Genomic DNA, 18,944 nt, shown 5'->3' with positions numbered 1-18,944 from the left:
AAAAACCCAAAACCAAAAAAAAATTAAGTATATGTTCTAGAATTAAGTACATCTTATAAAATAGTATTTGGTCATTCAAAGAAATATAGTAATCATTTCAGATTGTCCAGAACATGACAGCAGCTTCTTCTAACTTCTCAACTCTGGTTTCCTTCAGACTCTGTAGGGTCAGAATCCCAGCTTTCTACTTACCTCAGAGACTTTGGTACCACTGGGACTTATCGCTATCATCCTCAATTTCCTTTCTCTCTCTTTTTTTTTTTTTTCAAGACAGGGTTTCTCTGTGTAGCTTTGCGCCTTTCCTGGAACTCACTCTGTAGCCGAGGCTGTCCTCGAACTCACAGATCCACCTGCCTCTGCCTCCTGAGAGCTGGGATTAAAGGCATATGCCACCACTGCCCGGCTCTCAGTTTCTCTTTTCAAACCACCAGTGCTCTGTTGTTTCTGTTTCCTCATTATTTTCTGGTCCTCACTGCCATCTAAGTAATACAGTTGTTTTTCTGTTCTCTGTTGCCTCACAAACCCTAGGACCTTTCTCTGGCTCCTTTCCTTTATCTCTGTTTACAATCCATACTTTATCTATCTCCATTTTTATGGTCTCTCTCAATTGTTCATTACATTCATTTATGCATTGCTCATGTCTGATATAACTCTTTGAAAGAGAATGACGGATATGGAGTTCCCAAAAGCAAACTTTTCTAAACTTGATTCTTTTGAACTTTGCTTTTTTTTTTTTTTTAAATTATGACTGTAACTTTTGTGAAACTGTGACATTTTGGTTCAATCTCCTTTCAATCATTTCTTATCTACCTCTCTTTGCTTTGGCTTCTCCTTAACCCACATTATTAATCACAGGGCTCATCAATTTTGATCTTAACATATTATGTTATATATCACACATATATACATATACAATATAATATATTATATATGACACTTTGCCATGTGATGGGTGAGTTGGAGCCTGACTCTGCTTCTATATGGGGGTTTGGTTTTAGAAGAAACCCTCATGAAATCTTCATGTCCAATCACCTCTTTACTACTTTCATATTGATGAAAAATGAGAAGGGAAATTAATGTATCTATAATTTCTTACCTTGCCATAGTGGCATTTAGTACTCAGTTTGAACATCTCAGTGTCTTTTTAATAGTACACTCTGAAAAATTTCACTGAATGAAAACAATCAGACTAAAGCTGTAAACTCAGAAACGCAGTCCAATATTTGACACATGATGGGTGAGATGAAGCATGACTCTACTTTTCTATAGAGATTTAGTTATAGAAGGGGTTACTGGACATGAGAAGAAATCCAGTAACCTCTTCATCCACTTCCTATTGAGGGAGAATATGAAAGAAAATTAATTCTGCCTAATAATGAGGATCAATTTTGATAGCAAGTAAGAAAAGTCTAACTCAAGTAAGTTTAGCCCAAAAATAAATAAAAGACTATTTAGACAACTGTAATTACAATTGGGGTGTGATGGCACTGACTCCAGGACACCTAGAGCAATCGATTGCTCTTTATTGCTTCTCTATGCTTCTCTTTCACTTCAGCTGTATTTTCAGTGTTCATTATGTTGGTAAGGTTTTCAATACCGTGAGAACCTGAGATAATTAACTTTAAAAGAGGAAATGTCCATTTTGGTTCACAGTGTTGGAAAGCTTTTGTCCACAGACAAAAATCAGTCCTTCTTGTTGCATTTGAACCAACGACAATGCAGCACATCAAGGTAGGGGTGTTTGGCACAGAAAATCCACTTACTTCACTACCTGGTATGCCCCACATGAAAGAGAAGAAGGAATAACATTCCACTTCCCACACAATGATCTCAATAGTGAGCTTTTTACACATGGGCCTTGGGAAGATGCTTATCCAAATTATATGGTTATCTTTGAAACTGATGCTTAATCATAACAAATGAAAATCTGAGTATGTATATTCTTATTTTCTCCCATAGGAAGAAAGGTCTCTTGCAAACTGTATTGTTAATGAAATAATAGAAAATGAAAGTTTTTTGATTAGCTGGGACGATAGAGTTACTTCCAGATTAATTAAGTTGCATGGACAAATTGTTCATACAGGAAATTTCTAGCTCTCAGTTGCACAAAGCAAGGCTCATAAAATATGGACCTATGCAGTGTCCCTTCAGCACAGAATCACTTCTGTGGCAATATGTGATCTCTACCTTAGTAAAGTGACACTCAATCTATGATTTGTTCTCAGGCTTTCCACAGCTTTTCTTTCAAACATGATAGTTTGATTTTTGGCTTTATTTTAGTTCAGAAAACTTACCTTTTCTCTAATTACAAACATCAAAATATTATAGATCTATGGATACTAATTTGGAAGAGAAATATTCAAAGAAAATAATCAGCAGAAGGAAAACATAATCTACAGAATGGACAAGTATACATCTGACAAAGAATTAAATCAACATTATGTAAATAACCAAAAAATAAATAAAAGTCATCCAACCAGAAATTAGATAAGTAAAGAATGGGAAGTCCTCAAAAGAGACTTGTAATATGATGTGCAACGTCTTTCACGATAAGGGGAAAACAGTCAAAGCTATGATTTGAGTATAAAGTCCTCCATGGGCTTCTGTGTTTGAAGACTTAGTCCAAAGTTGGTGGCAGTGGTTGAGAAGGTTGTAGAAACTTTACTGTCTCTGGTGTGAGGATGGGAGCATGAGATTTACAATCTAGCCATGCTTCCTGTCTGTATGAGTCCCGGTAATGAAGATACGACCAAGCATCTTCATGTTCCTGATGCTCTAGGCTTGAGCTACTCCCACAATTATGCTTCCTTACAATGATGGACTGTAATCTGAAAGTATGAGATAAAATGAACATTTCTCCTGCATAGTTGTTTCTACTTAATTTCCTCCTTCTAGTTATGGCAACAAGAAAAGTTACAAATTGTTCTGGTGGAAATTCCACTCAGCCCCTGTCACCCATATAACCAAAGACTCTGGAATGTTCTGTTGGAAGCCCCACCTCAACTCCCCTCCCACATCTCTCTCTCTCCAAACCCTGCCCTGTATCAAACCCACTAAACACCACCACTCCTTCCCTAGAGATGCTCAAGACCACTCCCATAGGGTATTTAAACTGCATCCCAGAACACAGACAATTCGTTTTTTAGTCTCTCTTCTCTGTCTCCTTTCTGGGGGGCCAGAAAATCATCCAGTAATGCTTTACCCATTGAACCAGGACTTTTTCTAATTCACTTTTATTTGGTCTAATTTGGATCTGCAGAGAGGCTTATCAGGGGTGCAGAAACTTTTCACTAATATTGAAAATAAATACCCAGAAGTAGGGTCATCACTGTCACTACCTGACTGTGTTGCTCACAGGCCTTTATGACTGATTTTAATGAGGAATGTGGAAAAGTTTAGAACTCTAGGTGAGGGAAGCCCTATAATGCTGTGAGCAGATTTTAATGGAACATTCTGAGATAAGCTTGAAAAAAAACAGTGCAGATGGAAGTGTGGACAGGGAAGACTACGCTCATGAGGTTTCAGAGGGCAAAGTGGAATCTATCAGGAATTGGGCTAGAGGCTATTTATGCTAGAGTTGGTCAGACTCTGAATTCATTCCTTCCATGTCTTAAAAATATGCATGAGGATGAATTAAAAAGTAGTGGGCTAGGTTTTTTGGCAGAGGAACTGTCAGGACATTATGATATCTGTTATATTTAATGAGTTTTACAGTAAAAATTTAAAGGAGGAAGCTCAGAAACATGCAAATTAGTGAAGACATGATTGTAAATGAAGTTGTAGGCAAGGGTACATAGGACAGGTTTGGAAAAATTAGTGATAAATGTTGACAGATTAACATAATCACATGATCCAATAGGAAGATCAGAAATGTATCTTCAGGGCATGACCGCACTCATGGAGAACTCCAAGGTTTAGCAGTGTGTATTCATCTGAAAGGAGGATTATTAGGAGGAAGGCCTTGGGGTGCTCTGCTGGAACATTGCCTCCTAGAGAATTTGTTTTCCAGTGTGAGCCATGAAGGCACACAGAGGCTAACTCGGGTATTATTTAAGGGATCTAGGCTACATCTCTATTTGGTATTGAAAGGACCAAGCAGACACTATAACAGGCTTGTCAGTCTTCTCTCAGAAATCAGGCCTCAATTTCAGTTTCCTGACACTTGAGCAAGCACTTTCTGGGAGGGCCATGAACAAAAGACATAGTCCTTGCAGGAGCTCCCTTTCTGCACATACTCTGACTGCTCAAGGTTCAGCCAATTGTTTACTGTCTGGGAACTCTCACCAACTTAGAGCTATGTGCATGAGTCAAGAACAGAGCCTGGGCCACTGAGTCAGCCCCCACAGTCTGTATGTGCTAGGCCAGCCAGCCTCTTTGGCAGCTCAAAGACAAAGCCTGGGAGTTGTCCAGGCCTGCCCCAAAATGGATAACTGTAACCCCCAACTAACCCTTGCCAATTAAAAGTTACTAACATGATTGTCACCTGCATAAACCAATCCTGAGTCTGTTCCTATGTAGTCTATAGACCCCAACCTCCCCTTGCTTTAAAAACCCTGCCCCATTGCTATTCAGTCTCTACTGCTCTGCTGCTGGGTAAGATGGACAGAGAGCCCAGAGTTAACTTGTAGTAAAGACTCTTTGCTTTTGCATCAGACTCAGTTTTTTGGTGGTCATTGATACTTTGGATACAACAGTATCAGTGTTATGCCCAGATCATGGGGATCCTCAAAAGACCACTACAGAGACCAAATCCAGTATGCAAAAGCAAAGAGCCTTTATTTTCAAGCTTGAAGCTTGGACTCCTTGTCTGATGCAGTAATGAGAGCAGAGAGCCCAGAGCCCAAGCAGGGTGGGCTTTTTATCATAGCAAAGGTTGAGGTGATGGGATTTCCAGGTTTCAGGACCTTAATTGGCTGACATTTGTCTAGGGGTATAAGGAATGTTTGGAATGTCAGGTATTTCCTCTTAGATGCAGGCCCCTTTGGGTGGGGTCAGCTTATGGCTTTTCCTAGGTCCAGGTGTTACCTGCCAGAAGCTGTGTCTGGACTTCTAAGCCTTTCATGGCATCTTTTTGGTCAAGCTGTTTTCCCACCCCCACCCCCGCTAATCAAAACTTGGCATCTCTCATGTGTTGCTGATTTTGCAAACACACAAAATACTAGACAAGTCATGGAAACTTGTACCAAGCAAGGTTGTAGAAAGCTTCTGAATGCAGGCAAGGGATGGCAGAGACAGATTTCCTGGGGAAGGTTCTGAGAAGCCACTGCACCGAGCCATGAAGATGAACTGAGACCTCAGGATGCTGGAAATGTTGGGAACCTTGGCCACTTACTAGGGTAGCAGCAAGCATCTAATGGAATTGTCTCAGGAGAGAGGCCACACAGTGCCCCCAGTGGCAGACCAGAACAGGACTGCCAGCCCATTGAAGTGTACAAGATATGGAACTACAAGGTTTTGTTTTGACCTCACTGGGTTTCAGTCTCACTTTGATCTGATCTTTTCTGGCTCTGCCTTATTCTTTGCTTTTGAATGGGAATGGTTCCTCTATGACATTGAATGTTGCTTTTTATTATTATTTTCTTTTTATTATTATTTTCAGTTCTTTTTTAAATTAAAAATAGATTTTTTTCATATAATATATTCTGATTACAAGTTTCCTTTCCCCCAACTCCTCCCAGATCCTCCTCAAATCCCCACCCATCCAAATCCACGCCCTTTCTTTCTCTCTCTCCTTAGAATACAAAGAGAAATCTAAAAATGTATTAATAAGATAAAATAAGAGCAAACAAAACAGAAGAGGACAAAACAAACAGAAAAAAATGAGCCACCAAAAAGCACAAGAAGTCATACAGATGCTGAGACACACATTCATACATACAGAAAACCCATAATAACAAACTCAAACACCATAATATACAAGCAAAAGGTCTGTAGGAAAAAGAAAAGGACCAGACAAAGCATTGTGAGTCAAAAAACTTCAAAAAAATACCATTGAGTTGGTTTTGTGTTAGCCATCTACTGCAAGGTGTTATACCCAGATTGTGGGGCCCCCAAAAGACCACCATGGAGACCAAATCCTATAATGTAAAAGCAAACAGCCTTTATTTTCAAGCTCAGAGCTTGGACTCTCTATCTGCCACAGCGGTGAGAGCAGAGACCCCAGAGCTCAGGGAGGATGAGGTTTTTATCATAGCAGAGGTTGGGATGATGGTATTTCCAGGGTTCAGGACCCCTGATTGGCTAACTTCTGTGTAGCAGAAGTCATTTCACTGCTATATGCCTTTAGCAAAACAGAAAGAGCATGTGGTTTTCCCCTAGGTCTGTGGTCTATCTAGTCTAAGGTTCTTGTACACTCAGGCAGTGTCAGACATGAGTTCCAGCTCATGGAGTGGATCTTAATTCTAATCATATAGTGGTTGGTTAGTTCCTCAACTTCTGTGACACTATTGTACCAGCGTATCTTACAAGGTGGCATGTCACCATTGTAGACGGCAGAATTTGTATCTTACTTGGTGGTACCTTTCTTCTTTGATATTGTGCAGAGTACCTTCTGGTACCATGAACATGAGTCTACAGGGGTTAAGTCTCTAGGTAGGCAACAGTGTTCAGTAAGTTGTGTAAGTATGGTTTCAGCAATAGTGCCTTACCATCAGTTTGTGGAGAGCAACCAATAGCTTTGGCAATAGCCTAGGGAGACTTGGGGAGTTTCCACAAGACCACTTTAAGCAACAGCTTAAATACATGTAACCCATTCCTAGAACCAGAGCTTTCATTTGGTGGTGAGAAATGTCTAGTTGGGGGCTTTGCCTCACCTGTTCTTTGCTGGTTCAGTTAAATTTCTTTTACATATGTATATATTTTAAGAAGCTTCTACTGTATAAGGTTCCACATGATCTTTCCAATAGCTGTTAGTTTTTATTATCCATCCCCATATTCCTTCCCCTATCTATCACTCTAAAGACAGTCTTGCATCCCAGAATAGGCTTTGGACTTTAGAACAGTGTTGAGACTGTAAGATTATGGGGACTTTAAAGTTGGACAGAATGCATTTGATATTGTGAGATGGCCATGAGCCTATGAGTTCTGTCTGTGGTGGAATGTTTTGGTTTGGACACCAAAAAAATGTTTCCTATACATCCATGTGTTTCAATACTTGTTCTCTAGTTACTGTCACAGTTTTGGGAGGTTGTGGAAACTTCAAGATGCAGTCGGAAGTTTTCCTGTGTCCCATCTGGCCCTGAGGTCCTGCAGCCACTTATAAAATAATCATTCAAAGGCTTAACATTATTTACAAACTGTATGGCCTATGGCAGGCCTCTTGCTAGCTAGCTCTTATATCTTAAATTAACCCATTCCTATTAATCTGTCTTGCCATGTCTTCCATGGCTCTACCAGTCTGCTGACATCATGCTGTTCCTTTGGCAGTGGCTGGCATCTCCCCCTCCTCTCCTTTCTTCTCTTCACATATCTGTTTCTATTTCCTGCCTGCCTCTAAGCTGCCTTACCATAGGCCAAAGCAGCTTATTTATTAACCAATGGGAACAACATGTGTTCACAGCATACAGAACGACATCCCCTGGCATCAAGATATAGAATAAACAGGCCTCTTGTGGGTGGACCTCAACTCAGCCACATTTTCTGTCTGGTCTATTCTTCTGAGTCTGCAGATATGAGCAAGCAGTCTCATTCTTAAACTGCCATGCGGGCATCGTGTCGTTTCTGCTGCCATGCGGGCATCGTGTCGTTTCTGCTGCCATGCCTCCCAGCCCCACCATGATCTCTTGTGTTTAGCTGTCCTCTCCCCTCAGGAACTCACTTATTTGATTCAGATGTGCTCAAGAATGGCAGCTTGGTGACAGGTGAAGTGAGATAGAGAATGACAACCATAAGCAGTGCCTGAGTACCTAGAGAGACTGTAGCAGGCTAGAGGGGTGATTCCTGAACCTTAAAAGAGTCTGGCCCTAGGCCCCAACAGGTCCTATCTAAGTATCTGTTCAACCAGTGGTCTAGAATCTGGAAGCCATGCTTACAGGCAAGGCATCCGGGGAGTCACAGGGCCCAGTGCATTGTTTCTAGCAGCATGCTTTCTACCTGCAGCTTGCTCTCATTCTCCATGTAAGCTCTATGCAGCCACATGGACAGTTAGCTCAGCATAAGGTCCTGGTCTGTAATATGCCCCAGCTCTATAATAATGGTTTGCTTCAGGTGCATTTCCTTTCTATATGCCTATATGCATCAGAGAGCAGACTAGAGACACCAAAAAAAGTAGGTGGTGGGCCATTTCTGAAACAGGCTGGCACTCTCTTCCCTGAATAGTTACATTCTAGTTCACAAATTCCTTGGCCAGTTGAAGACATGGTTTCTATTTTCATTTGTGTTTTGCTCAGATCATCCAAACTGGCCTGTAGTTCCTTGTGGTATCTCAAATTTCTTATCATTTTCCATATACATTGTTTCTTGTTTTCATTGGAAGCTGGCCTAGTAATCTCTAATTCAATCTTGTTCTTACAGCACAAGCTAATTTTCATGTTGGCAGTGCTACTCACCATGGCAAAACCTGTATCACTAAGCAATTTCCATTTCATGATCACATCCTGCAGGAAGAAAGAATTGCCCTCAATTTTTCCTGCCCTGGCAGATAAGGCAGGTTACTGAGCAGCTTGATTTAAGAAGTTTTGCTTCTACATGGTTCATAGAAATCCCCACAACATTTGGCCATTTTTAATTTCCCAATCTGTATCTTGAATTATGGATGTTCCCCTGCTCTGTACCAAAGGTTGAAACTGGGGAGTATCTTCTATCACATTTACATTTCTCTTTTCTTTCTCATTATTTGATTCTTCTTGTAGATTTCAGGTTTTGGGATCCCAGGAAGGGCTCTTTAGCATAGGTCTAACTTGTGCTACGCTCTTCCCCTCGCATCTTGCCAATTGTAAGAGATGGTAATCTAACACCTGTATCTTAAATTCCCTTTTATAGACATTCTTTTCCAATTCAGAGGCAAATGGGGAGGCTGAAAAGCACAGGTTCTCTGCACATTGTAATCATTCCCTACACATCTAAAACAAAGGCTAAAATCAGATACTGTTGTCTGTTTAAGATTCTATCTCATGCATGCTGCTTTTCGGAACTGTAATACATTCTTTAATCCATTAGTTGTTGGAAGGGCATCCTTGTGCCCATAAAATAGACCTCATTCATCAATGACATAGACCACACTATAACCAAGTCTTCATGAACTTCCCATCAAGATGGAATATTTCCACTCACATTGGATTGTTAGAAAACACCTCCTCTAATTTTAGGATCCTAGAAATGAATTTTGAAGAATCCATCCAATGGATTATATGTAGATGGTACTTGCACACATTTTACACCATGAAATAGTACTTCAAGGAAAATTTTGGACACATCTAGCTAGACTAGACTAAGGATGAATTAGCATGGTAGGTAGAGTCTACTACTTTTCTGTTTAGTGTTTTCCACAGTGTTAGAATGCTTGGTGTCCAGCCAGTGGCACTATTTAAAGGTGTGAATGTGAAGGCCTAGACTTGACTTTACAGACTCCATCTTAGGGAAGGGCCACCATGTTAGACCACCTGGTAACTGGAGGCTGTACTCAGTTCCAGGAAGAATCTCAGGAATGTGTCAAGACAACTTGAACAGATACAGGGCAGTAAAATTTAACAAGATTCAGATGCTCTTCCAGACATTCTGTCTGCAGTTTATGGCCCTTGAAGATATCCAGATAATCCTATCAGCCGGTTGTGGTTCCCCACCAAAAGTCTAACCCAATGGTTTCAAATGTGGTTTCACTCTGAAAGTCTAGACCTGTCGTTTCAAAAATTCACCTTGTCCCATATCCCTTCTACTCAATCCTCAAAACTGTCAAAGCATGTAATTCACAGCTTGTGTTTTTTTGTTTTTTTTTGTTCTTTTTTTTTCCTTTAAAACCCTCCAACGCCTGAGCTCTGGGCCACCACATTTCCCTCCATCTGCTGGGTGGTGGCCCAGGTTTGAACCTGACAATAAAAAGACCCTCATGGGCTTGCATCAGAAACCGGCTCCTTGGTGGTCTCTGGGGCTTTCAAGACATGTGGACAACAGTGAAACCAATTGGAAAGACCCAGGTGGGAGTCTTCTGGATGAATACAGCATGGTCATGAAGAGACCAGTCTTGTTCTCTTTGTCTTTTGCAGTTCTCAGCTGTTCAATGTGGAGCAACTTACCTACTCTATCATGTGCTCCCTGGTATTACTGATAGGAATTCCAACCATGGTTGTGCATGCCCCAGTAAGACACTTAGACATTTCCACCTAGTCATTTCCAGTCATATGTCCTATGTAACCCATGTGCTGCACAGGCACGTAATGACTACGTGATCTACACGCCTGCGTGGAGTAGCCTTGTGGGCCTGTGTGTGCATATGTGGGTTGGCCCTTAAAAAGGCAGGCCCCATGCCTCCCCCACCCCCTTCTCCCATATGTGTCCTTTCAGCAAATCTGATCACATCTATACCTTTCTCCTTGTTGGAATAAAACTCTTGTTAGTGGATTCTGTCATGTTTTGTGACTTTTCCTTGCAGGATAAGAGCACTGCTAAAAACCATCAAGTGCGCTACCTCTTTATTGGCCCAAAGCAACAAGAATTGGTAGATATGGGCAAAATCTTCAAAGCCACAAGCCAGAATAAAACAACAACAAAATATTTTCCTTTTCTTTATTTCCTGTATTTCTTACACTAAGGGAAAGCTGTTGAACAGATAGTCAAGCCTGTGAAGAGGGGCTGCAAAGTCATGCTGTCTCTCTATCCACTCCCCCCACACACTGTTTTAGATATTGTTGCTGCTTTCTTATTTCACCTCTCCTGTAGAGTGTGATGAGCCCATCTTCCTCCATCCAAAGAGCATGTCCCTGGATCTGAGCTGAGAAACATGAAATCAGTGAAGATGTGTCTGCCTCATTGCACAAATCTCACATGAAGTATTCATTTGCAGATCTCAACTCACTCTATGCAGCACCTAAATGATTAAATGTTATTCTAGAGGCCTGGATGATACACATATAAATCCAAGGTCCTGCTTTGACAATCTTTTGTCATAAAAATCCTAAAGGGAGAGAAAAATCTAGAATAATAGATTGTGAGTTACTGTATGTGTCTGAGAATAGATGTAATAGAAACTTCAGTGAGCCAAACAATCAAATAGCTAGATGGCTGTTTCCACGCTCTTCTCAAACAGAAATCTTTTTTGGGTGATTCAGTCGAAAACAATTTTCTATGTAAGACATAAAAACCACAGTTGAGAAATAATAATAAAAGGTTACAGAATCAGAAATAACTTTCCCATCCATCTGAAAATACAAAGGCTGTCAAAAACCAAAGCTTAGAGCAGGCAGACACAGACCCTAATTCAGGAATTTAGTTTGCCTTAGCTTACCAACCACTGCAGTGTTCTTGGTTTTTTTAATTGGATATTCAAGGTCAGCTGTTGCAGCATCAGTAATTGATGATGTATTGTGCTAAATTCACAGTGGTAGCAGTCAATTCCTTAACAATGACTGCTTCACTAACTAAGAAATTGTTGTTAATGTCATCAATACCAAACAAAAATAATACTACTAATGAATCTGCCAAGCACTGATGGGAAGGATGCAATATGCATTTCCAGAGAAATGTCTTGTAATTTAGGATTAATTAATGTCCAATTATTGTAAGCTGTTACTAATAAATTTTAAAGCCAGCTCTGCACTTCCATTTTGTAATGTTTTTGTAAAATGGAACATTAGATGTTTTTAATCTTGTCTATTCCTGCAAAATACCCCAGATAACATGCTGTTTTGCATTTCAAATAATATATACTCATTTAAATGCAAAACCAGGGTCCAATCAGAATAAGATGGCAATCAAATTACAATATTCAATGAAGAGTTTTCCAAGCTGACTTCATTAGTAAACTATCATGAATTTCAAGATCTTACAAGGTTTCTATTTGTTTGTACAACTGCAAAGGGCTCAATTATGGAGCTTTGAGAGAGTCTAAAAATAACATCAGACTAATTAAAAGTTCCAACCGGATTTGGGCTAGCACTGTTGTGAAACTCTTTTCAATTTGTTTGACTTTCAAAATGGACTTATGAAGCAAAGACTCTGTTTTTGGAGTGGTGAGTTTACAACAACTGTCAAGGTCCCTAGGATGACAGAGCCTGCAGCGTCATGCCAGGAGAAAAGACCAGCCACGAGGGTGCCGCCGCTTCCCTGCTCTCCTGGGCTCTTAGGGGAACTCAGCTTCATTTCTTGGCATTATCGCACATGTTCAAAACAAGCCTGGAGAGGCTGCAGCCTCAAGTTGCTGAATCTTTGAAAATGCAGACAAGAGGTTCAGTCTTTGAAGTCATTTTCCCTTTGGGAGGTAAGATCCAGGTAATCAGGAAGAGCTCAGGGGTTCAGGCTATTATGATAATGTTCTGCTAGCAGTGCAGCTAGGGTTACATCATCCAGATCATTGGGCTGTTTGGAGCTCGCAGCAGGGCTTCCACCTCAACAGGTGCTTTCTTCCTTTGACAAACAGGACAAGATGGGGAGGCAGCAGAACTCCTCCCAGACAGCCGGATTTTTTTTTTTTTTTTTTTAATTCTCCCGTTCTCTGGTATTATACAGAGCAGAAGGATAACTTGTGAAAGGTAAAATGTAGGAGAGGCTTGGATGTGGATTTTAGATAAATTTCCACACCTCTTAACATATTTATTTGAATCGTCTATTATTCCTTTTTTCTTTCTTCATGAGTTTTATGCTCTCCTGGGATTTTTCTATAAGATATCCATTAATCTGTTAGGAAACAATTGTCTTTGGAGAAATGCTATATATATATATATATATTACTATAAGGAATCATAGAAATGAATTTCAGTGATTTCAAGGTTTCCAAAGTTGTATAAATACCACCTTCATTAGCCTCGTCTTCTGGAGGATGTTTTGGCAGGGGAGCATCTGTCAGGGCCGCGGGAAAGCATTAACGTGGGAGAACAGCTTGAGAAGGAGTACAGCCTTGCAATTTGGTTTTATGTTGTGCTTATTAATGCACAAACCAATGTGGCAAACAGTGTTTGTGTTCTGTCATTTAAATGAACAAAAGAGAATGCCAGTGACATCATCATTGCACAAAAAAAGGGCAAAGTAGCTCCTTTTAGGTTTTCACTACAACAGCTGCAAGCTCATGTTGTGATGGAGAGCATTATGGCTAAAAGTTAAAAACCACTCTGTTTAAGAGAACTAGAAAACAAAAATGCCTCTAACCTGTATGCCCCAATTGCCCAAGAACATTCAACTTCCCAGAATGTTGGGGCTGGTCTTGTACAAACCATTTGCTTTAGCTCCTGAGAACAATCTTGCTTGCCTTTGACTGCATGTCAACAGGATGTGTGCTTGAGAGCACATAGGAGGGATGTGTACCTGATTACACATAGGCAGGAAGTAAATCTGGAAGTGTGTTTTGGCCTGACTGAATGAAGCCAGGAAGTATGTATAGCCTTGTGAGTTTTGCATTTATAAACCCTTGACTTATGTCATTAGGGCTGCATCTTCAGGGTGCTCTTTGCTGCAATCCTGATGCTGTGAGTAACCAGTGCCAGTATTTAATGAAGTCTACCATTTGTCAAGTTTTATTCATGGTCATGGTGAATCTCTGAGTGACCACAGACCTAAATTGATATAAAATGATGAGTTTTCTATCGTATGACTTCCTTCACCAGTGGGTAATTTGAGGACAACAACACATAGAAACAATGTCTATGAATGAAAGAAATCTCAACTAATTACTGCAAAGTTCCACTGGCTGTCTCTTCAAATGGAATTGCACAAATACTTTCCAAAGTGAATTTTGTAGTTTCAACTTAATATTGTGTGTGTGTGTGTGTGTGTGTGTGTGTGTGTGTGTGTGTGTGTGTGTGCCTTTTCAGTGAATTCCCTGTGCTTTTTGTAGTCAGGGATGTGACTAAACAATTTGTATCATCTTAAATTTCATCTCATCTCTTTCCATTCTTAACAGAGTACCTGATACACAGAACTGGCCTAGAGTGGCAGCAAAAGAAGAGGGGATAGATAACACTGGACCAGAGCTCCGGACAGGAAAACAAGCCACAGGAATGTACAGTACTTCCTGGGAGTCCCTTTGCTTATCATTTTCAGGCCACTCCTTGCAAACACTCAAGTTCTAGCACAAGACTATCCTGAAGCCTAATAGATAGGACTCACTAGGCAGATTTCACTTGCAGAACATTTTCTCTATCATCCATTCTATACAGGCTACATTTAAAAGGCTCTTTACAAAAAGATATGTCTCTGAGGCAAGACAAAAGACAAGATAATCAAAGAAAATAATAGAATTCCTTTCAACAAAAAGAACCAACAATTTGAGGCCCCTTTAAAGTAGCTAAGTCCAATAGATACTGTTTGCAGCAGTGGAGGAAAAACACACCCTTTAAGTTCAGACTCCCCATGGGAGGCTATACCTTTTGCAGGCAGGGACGGGTAAAATGAATAAAAAATTCTTAATACAGAAAAAAATGGTCAATCAAGAAAAAAAAGAGTAGGTGCACGAAAAGTGATTCTGAACTACTTCTGTGAAAGGGAGATGAGAAAGAGGGTTGAAAACACTTTGCAAAAGTGGTCAATATGAGGTAAAATGTGAGCCTATCTTGGCCTAACATGCTATATCCTGTTATGATACTGATGACCTGAGATGATCGTACATGGCAGTTTATACAGCAAAGTTCTTAAAAATTAGGAAACACATTGTTTTGGCTGATAACTCTTACTTTTAAAGGAAGATCATCAAGTCTTTTTGAATATTTTAAGCTCTTTGTTAGCACAATGGTGAACAGAGTTTAAATAGTTCCTAAGTGGTTTTCTCATAGATAATCACCTGTACTGTCCTAGGGAAAACAGACCTCAGACCAGCTGTGATAAAGAATAAGGACAGCCCATTGTTTCAGAAAAGTGGTGAGCAATTAACTCATTTTGTCATATGAAATAGTATCTATACTTAGGAATCAATTGCCTTACCTAGGAGAAAGATGTCCACATGGACATCTCTGAATATGTATCTTAGCCCTGGGCTCCTTTGCTGGATAATCATTGCCTCGTTGAAGCACACAGACCAACATGATAAAGAGGCAGAAAATGTACAGATTTCTTATTATCTGTCAATCCATTTCCTGGCCAGACTGTTTGTGACCAGGTCATTATTGTTCATACTGATCTTTCTAATGCCTCCTTGTTTCCACCCTTTCTCAGGCACCAGTACTGCAGAGTCCTATAGCCTTGGTGCTCACTATTTACTTTTGTTAAAGCTCCTCGGTATCCATTTCATTGCTTTCAACATGGGAATGATGATGTACAGAGTCTTTGGGGCAGCTTAGAAACCAAGAGGACATGAGGTATGAAGAGAAAAATAGAAGGATAGATATCAGTAACAAGGATCCTTAGGCAGACCATTACAGGAAAATACTGTGGCTGTTGGTTTCCAAATTCACCCAGCAGGCAATTTCCTTAATAAATAAGCATAACTTGTCCTTGAATCCTTAAAGAATGCTCTCTTGGAAAGTCTCAGACCAAAGGTCTTCTGTATTTGTTCCCCAGCACACTAGAGATTTCATGGAAGGGCTCTTCAACACTGTGTCCTGGGGGAAAATATGATCCTGAGTGTATGGCCTAAATCAGGACTGGGTAAGGGGGCTGGGAAATGCTTTGGATGGTTCAAATTCTCCTCCTCATACCTGCCAGCTCTAAAAGAATTGAATATAATATTAGTAGACAAATTGGAATAAATTTGAAAAACAGGATCAAGTAAACATAAAAGAAGTCACAAAAATACATTGGCAGTAAAATATAAGCTGGAAAATTTCAAAAGCAATTTAACTGTTTTAAGTTTGAAGAAACCTAGTCACAGATAACTAGAACATTCTCCAGAGCTATTCAGCTAGTCTTTTATTATTATTATTATTATTATTATTATTATTATTATTATTAGTTTTAATTTTATACATCAGCCATGGGTTCCCCTGTCCTCCCCCCTCCCACCCCCATCCCCACCTTCCCTTCAGCCCCTCCCCCCCATTCCCATGTCCTCCAGGACCAAGACACCCCTGGGGATTCATTTAAACCACCTGACACCTGTCAGAATGACTAAGATCAAAAACACAGAAGACAGCTTATGCTGGAGAGGATGTGGAGCAAGGGGAACTCTCCTCCACTGCTGGTGGGAATGCAAGCTTGTACAGCCACTTTGGAAATCAATATGACGCTTCCTTAGAAAATTAGGAATCCATCTCCCCCAAGACCCAGCTATAGCACTCTTGGGCATATACTCAAGGAATGTTCAATCATACCACAAGGGCATTTGCTCAGCTAGTCTTACAAAGCATGACCAATTCCACGACAGCATTCTGTTTTCATTTCCCTGCTTTCTAAAATCATTATCCAAGTAATATATTTTTTTCTGTTATTGCTGTTGCTTTAAGATAGGGTCTTACTATGTAGAGCTCCTGGCCTTGAACTCATTATACTCTCTCCTCAGCTTCTGAAGTTCTAGGCCTAGAGCAGAAATATAAGCCACCACACCCAGCTATAACATTGGTTCATGAAGGTAGAGTTTAATATGGTTACCTATCAAAGATCTATCATGGTATATTAACAAAACTGCATACTGTAGACAAAGCTGGTAGTAAATTATTACCACATTTTTGTACCAAATCTTGACCTTTAAGATAGATCTTACATTCAAATTGCTACTTAAGTTACAGGTATAGAATCTGAAATGATAGATCAAGTCCCCCAAGACACAACCAGCAAATTTACACAGATTCATTGAATGTAATATTATAACCCAGAACAAAACATTACATTTTACAGCAAGATATATAACAATAACTCAAATTTATTTCCTGTTTTTCCCTTACAATAGTTTACCAGAAGAATAAATATTAAATTTAAAGAAGTTGTTTATTAGATGCCCCAGTTCAGCTTGTAATTTTCTTTCTTTTTTTTTAACCAGAAATAAAACTCAATGTCAAAAGAAATAACTACTCAATTTAGTTTCCTTTCTTGATGGTGCGACAGAATATCTGACTGGAGACCACATAAGGAAAGACAGACTTGTTTGGGCTTACCATTTGAGGGTAGAGTCCATCATTCTGGATATGTCATGGCAGCTGGAACTCTATCTAGGGCAGCAGGGATCAGAGGCTGCTTCTTATACCATAATATGAATCAGGAAGCAGATAAAGCTAAGTTAGAAGCAGGGGTCTGCTATAAATTAATGTATGGCACCAGCAGCATATTTCTTCCAGCTAGTCCTCAACTCATAAAGGCTCCACAATATATCAAACAAGTTGGTGACTGAGTATTCAAATGTATGAATGTATTGGGTCATTTCACATTTCAATCATAACAACTATTCAACTACTGAGAAGACATTGAGGAGCCTGTCTATACAAAGACATAGTCATATACTTAATATAAAAAACCTGAATGCCAATACACATTAAATACTAGTTCAAATATACATCAAATGCCCTTTCAAATAAAACATACTCAAAACATCTACATTTGAGATTACCTTCAAAGGATTACCTTCAAAGTCAAACCATGGTTTTATTTCCCATCAAAACTATTATTTCATATTTTCAAAGTAAAAGATAATTGTGCCATGTTGATAGCTTTTTTATTCTTTTCTGGGTGTTCTGTTGTTCTACAAATTTTAAAGTGTGAAGTCTTGGCAATAAAAATCATCAAGTAGTTGTCCTTCTGTATGTTCATATATGGGTTTTGTGATTTCTCTTTCTCATTCATTGAGGGGATAAACAGACTTGTCTTTTGATCGAAACTCCTTTTATATGTCTCATAATTTATGAAGAACATGGCCTTCTGTGATAAAGACCCATCAAAAGTGTCATTATTCTGCATTTATCTGCAATGAACTGACTATTTTATCAACTAGTATTTACAAGGTTCTGTTTCTTTTTTGTGTGTGTCTGGCTATGGTCCTCCAATTCATCTCATCTCTATTATCTTTTGGGATAAGGTTTTTGCCTAGATTGTGGGTCAGAAAAAAATCTCATTATTCAAATTTTCAATGACATTCAAAATAAAAAAAATATTTTTATGTAGTCTCATTTATGGTGACGATGGCAAATGGGTATCATTTAGCCCTTGGGATGCTGATCTTATCTTTTGTTCTGCTTGCCTCTGGTAATGCACTGCTACACAGGATGTACTGAAATGAACCATTTGTCCTTTAGTTCTCTCAGTTCCCGGCTCTTTATCTCTTAGTGGCACTCTGCACTCTTGGCTTTTCAAAGCTTCTCAAGTTGCTGCGTAGAATAATAATGTTTTAGCTCTGTGAACACTGGTCATTGTAACTTGTATATTAGCAGATAATGAGTACAGATCTTTAGGAGGAGAGGAGTGAAAATTAAGAATGGTTAGGAGAAGCATAGCTTGCACAGAAGTAAACTGAACAACTAAGATGTCTGCAGTTCCCAAGCATCACAAACTCCCACTTCTTTTTGTTGAAATATCTGGAGTTTGCCTGTGCTCAAGTATAGCCTGAAGATGAAACTATATACTTGCTGTTTGTCTCCATCCATGAATCCCATAACTTAGCCTGAGCTCTTCTGGGTTGTAACTTGATTTTTTCCCTGACCCTGAGATCTGACTCATCAGTGCTCCTTTAGCCTTGTGATTTATAAATATATTTACAAAATTCCAGAGAATATTTAAAATCCGAAGGTTTCAAAGAACATAACTTTAAATTGGAAGACCAGAAGAACAAAAGGAATGAGAGAAAAACACTGATGTCTCTACCTTAGACAGGGAGGTCCAAAGCTTAAAAGGTAGCCATTGACTTCTTTTTAAACACCATCAAGAGGAGTTAAGCCACACAACAA

The sequence above is a fragment of the Onychomys torridus genome, chromosome 14 (genome assembly GCF_903995425.1).
Source record: "Onychomys torridus chromosome 14, mOncTor1.1, whole genome shotgun sequence".
Classification (NCBI taxonomy): Eukaryota; Metazoa; Chordata; class Mammalia; order Rodentia; family Cricetidae; genus Onychomys; species Onychomys torridus.
This window is presented reverse-complemented; position numbering follows the sequence as displayed.